This window comes from Ceratosolen solmsi, unplaced genomic scaffold (assembly GCF_000503995.2).
Source record: "Ceratosolen solmsi marchali unplaced genomic scaffold, CerSol_1.0 scaffold10, whole genome shotgun sequence".
NCBI classification, from domain to species: domain Eukaryota; kingdom Metazoa; phylum Arthropoda; class Insecta; order Hymenoptera; family Agaonidae; genus Ceratosolen; species Ceratosolen solmsi.
Window position 1 is genome coordinate 8,466,259 of NW_011948412.1, and position 4,761 is coordinate 8,471,019.

The following is a 4,761-nucleotide window of genomic DNA, read 5'->3' on the forward strand; positions in this document are numbered from 1 at the left end:
AATTTTGATTTATCAATATTAAAAAATTATTCAAAACTTTATGTGAAAACTTTATTATAAAAGTTTATATTTATTTTTTAATTTTCTTTATACATTCAATCCAACGTATAAATATTTAATGTGATAACATTGTAGTAAAAATATTAATTTGATTAAGAACTTTTTATTTCATCAAGTCTGTTTATTTAATAAAATGTTGGTAGTAAATAAAATGTTCGCGACAATAATATTTAGACATTTTTAGACTGTAATTAATTTCATATGGTTTTATTATTTTTAAACGTATAATCTAATATATTTTGATTATTATAAAACAATAATAGCCAAGTTTTGTGCTCTTTAATAATGTTAATAAACCATTTCGTTAATTGCGAGGAGTCATTTGTGAGGATAGAAATGAGCGTTTAAACATATATAATATAAATTATTTTTCATAATAATTATCTTTATTTATTAAAATATGAAGATATGCGATATCATCGTACCATATTCTTACAACATGAGATATTTCAGCATTAAAAATGAAAATAAATCTATATGAACCGAAAATCCGAATAAAATGCTTATAAACATTTTATACTCTAATTTGACATCAATAGCGAAGGATTATTCTAATAAGACTCCAAGCACGATAATTTTCATACGTGAATGTAATAACAATAATATTCTGCTCATAAATAAAACATCACAAGAGTTCTATTACACATGGACAGATAGAGTCGGAGCTTTCAGATTTCATTATACCGGATGGAATATTAAGAAGCGCAAATATCAGGCGATATGTCGTCAGCTTATCTCACATTACAGCTGGAATAAAATGCTTATTCTGTTAGAACCTGGCAGGATTGGCTGTGTCGAATGGAAATGAATATCAAATGCGAAGAGAATGCTTGGGTCCGACCGAATTGGACACGGATAATGGCGGACTTGAGGGGTGTCTTGTATAACTCGGGATGTCTTGTTGTTGATGCCAATAGCAGCGTTCCAGTGTGCCCATCGGCTTTTAAGAAATTTAATGGTCAATCATATTGAGAATTAGCATCGGAGGGCGCGCGCGTGTGTGTGTGTGGGAGAGAGAGGGAGATAGATAGAGAGAGAGAGCATGGGGGGGGGGGGTAGGGATAGAGATTCGTATATTTATTCTATGTGGAATGGTTTTACATGGACATATGAGACTTTTTGAACATACATTATTAAGAAATTCGATTATTAAAAGTATATATAATTGAAAGCTGTTAGTAACATATACAATGCTAATATTTGATTTTTCGCAGATTTGCAAGTATTTAGATTAAATAAGAAAAATAATTTTTATTAAAATAGCGATTAGAATAACTTTAATTGTAATTAGAGCTGTAATAAATAATATCTTCTCTTCGTTAGTTATTACTTAATATACTATCTTTGTCTTACTCTACTTTTATAAGTCGAATTGCCCAAAAAAGTATAACGATTAATATTTATAATAAAGTAAATACAAGAAATTTAATTGAAATTTTACTAATATTACTAAAAATAATGAAAACATATTTAATTTTAATTATCATGATTTTATAATGAAAAAAATTAACAATTCATATTTCACATCGAAATCCAAACTTACCAAGTTAATAGGAAAATATGCGCTCGCATGAATATTTGCAATCATCTCTGTAGGACGTTGGTATGGCTGTATATAAATAATTAGTGTAAATTAATAAATTTTTAATTTCAAAATTTCATCTTTTTTTTTTTACCTTTCTATATATATATATATATATATATATATATATATATATTACTATAAAGAATTACAAAAGTAATTATGATAGAATAGATTCACGACAAAAATATAAGTCAATTTTTTAATACAAATTTATTGATTTGTTTTTATGCTGTTAGTATGTCGAGTAGCGAAAAAAAATTAGCAATCGTTCAATTATCTCCTTTAGAAATATTTTTTCTAAATATTTCGAATAAAAAATATATTTAAAATTATTGATTTATATAAAAAATTTTTAGTCAAGTTATTATTCCGTAAGTCGATATTATACTCGATATTAATAATTAAAAGATAAGGAAAGTTAATATTAATTATCCAGGAAAATTTAATATTGTTTTATAATTAATAGCATAATTAATAGTAGAATATATATTATTCGAAAATTATATCTCGAAATCGTTCACTATATTGTATTATGAATCAGGATTTTTTTCTTTAGAATAGCGCAAGAACAATTACTATGAGTTTCAACTAAAATATACCTTAAACAAACTATTTTAACTACATCCTAGTAAGTAAAAGACATTATAAAAAAATTTTTGTATATATTAATGGATTAAATAAGTTGTTTCCATAAGCAGAAGTTTAAGTAGCCGAAGCTTACTCTCAGATAATAATAATACTCTTAATACCTTTTACTTTAATAATCAATAAACTAAGAGAATATCAATGAAAATTGATAAAACTCTAATATACTAATGCAAGATATGTTTAAAACATTGTTAGACAGTTAATAAATAAAATATTTCTTACTATCGCAAACAGCGTAACAATCTTTCTTCGATACGCGTGTATGTCCTCCTGCATAATAATATTTTTATGGATTATATTAAAAAAAAAATAATAAAATTAATTAATAATATGGAAAAATAAATTCCTACTTACCAAAAGTAGCTTCTTTATAACAATCGATTTTACACCACATTTGTTTAAGATTTGGAAGCTCTATATCGACATAATAAAATATAGATTAATAAAGAGTATTAAAGATGTCTAAATATTGCCGTATATTAATATGAGTTTTAAAAGTAAATTAATTTAGTAATGACATTACATGTAGAAAATTTTATTAATAAATTTTTTTTTGTATTCTATAAATAAATTAATATTCATATATAAATTAATATTTATTATTATATCAATTTTATTTGTATATTTTTGTATATTTTGGGCTAATATTTAAATATGTTCAATCTCGTAGATAATAAAATCCATTTTGATAACAAATTGTAAAGAGTTTAATTTAACATTAGCAATACGAACACAAATAAAAATTTTTAAAAGAACATTGATTTCTCAAATGGTGAAATGCCATTATAAGATTAGGCATTTATATATTTGTAATTAGAAATAAATTTACATTATTTATTGTAGACAAAGATTTAAACTTTCATATTTAATACTAATTTAATAAATATAAAACTATATTTTACTCCTAATGAGAAATTATGTACGTTTTAAATTATTATTAAATACCTATAAATTTTCAATATTAACGATTTTCATGAAATGATTTTTTCTTTTATCCTTTATACAGAAAACTATGATGTAGAATAAATGTTTATATATATATATATATATATATATATATATATATATATATTTCTTACCGTTACAATTATTAATGCACACCGTTAGATTGGCTTTAATTAATGTTGTATAATATACAATAAATAATGAGATGAATATGAGAAACTTCATTTTATAAAAAGAATAATCTTAAAAAGAAAAGACTTTAAATTAGTGACACATAAAAATACAATTAAATTATAAATGTCTTCTATAAGTAAAGATATTCCTTCGATCTTCTTATTTTAAATAATTTAATTTACATTTGTGGTTGAAATTTTTGTTATGCCTGAATAATTTAATCATTCAAATAAATAATAATAATTTTTAATAAAACCGTATAACAAGCGTATTATTTGTTAAGCAACTATATGTAAATGATTTATTTTTAATTAAAATAGATTACTATTACATACTAAACAAAAATATGTATATCAACTTTGTTATACTTAAGAATACATAAATAGCTACTTATTATTTATGTATAAGAGTTTATAAAAAAAAAATATTAATTTATAAGAAAAATTTAAAAATAACAATGATAATAATTCTTAACCTCTATCCTATAAAATTGTAAAATAACATGGATAATAATTCTTATCTTATTAATAAAATTATAAAAATAGTGTAAATGATTAATTCATAATTACAAAATATGATTTATAACTAAGAATGACACTTAATCTTTAAAATTCCGATATTACTTTTCAAAGAAATGTATACAAATGCAAACATTACGTTGGTTAATATAATATCTACAAAAATCTGAAAAATATTTTTTTTTTGTATTCTCATATTTTATTCGCTTTTTTTTTGTGAGTGTCTGTGTAAATAATACAAATTTATGCAACTTAAGTCACAAAAGATTGTTAGAAAACAATTAAAATATATCGTGGCTTTTACACGAGGTTGTATAACATTATTCTTATGTAAATTTATTCTATTGATTTTAAATTAGTCTGTATTTAATTTTGATATGCTATCGGAATAGTAATTGCAAAATACTTATATAATTAAATAATTCTAGGAAATGTTTGAACCAATAAAACTATTTGTGAATATTTTAAATTTAATACATAATTATATTTTACATTTTAAGTATATTTTATTCTAAAGGCAAACACTTTATTATAATATTAATAGAATTATTAAACGTTTTTTAATTAAATAGCTTTTATTGCGCATACATTAAAATAATTGAAAATAAAGACTTTAAAAGAAAAATTAATTTTATAAAAGTTTTTTTATAATAAACTTCAATTATTATTTTTATACTTTGATTTGATAAATATTTTATTTCTCATAATTTTACTACATCTTATGCTTTTCTTTAATGCGTATTAATACTTATGTAATAAATAATTAAAAGAATAATTGAATTTTAAAAATAATGATTTCCAATATGAGGGCTACTTGAAATATATTTATTC

General features: G+C 21.8%; 1 long non-coding RNA gene across 3 annotated transcripts; it reads right to left on the reverse strand.

The window, feature by feature from the left end:
• Positions 1-574: 574 nt before the first annotated feature.
• Positions 575-4,001, reverse strand: LOC105368942 (uncharacterized). Of its 3 annotated transcripts, none has more exons than XR_913124.1 (5): positions 3,982-4,001; positions 2,648-2,707; positions 2,516-2,563; positions 1,604-1,669; positions 575-1,000 (listed from the first exon to the last, which is right to left on the reverse strand). It is a non-coding gene; the product is annotated as an uncharacterized LOC105368942 (long non-coding RNA). The 3 variants fall into 3 exon arrangements; XR_913125.1 differs by lacking the exon at positions 3,982-4,001 and adding an exon at positions 3,748-3,766; XR_913123.1 differs by lacking the exon at positions 3,982-4,001 and adding an exon at positions 3,373-3,408.
• Positions 4,002-4,761: the final 760 nt, after the last annotated feature.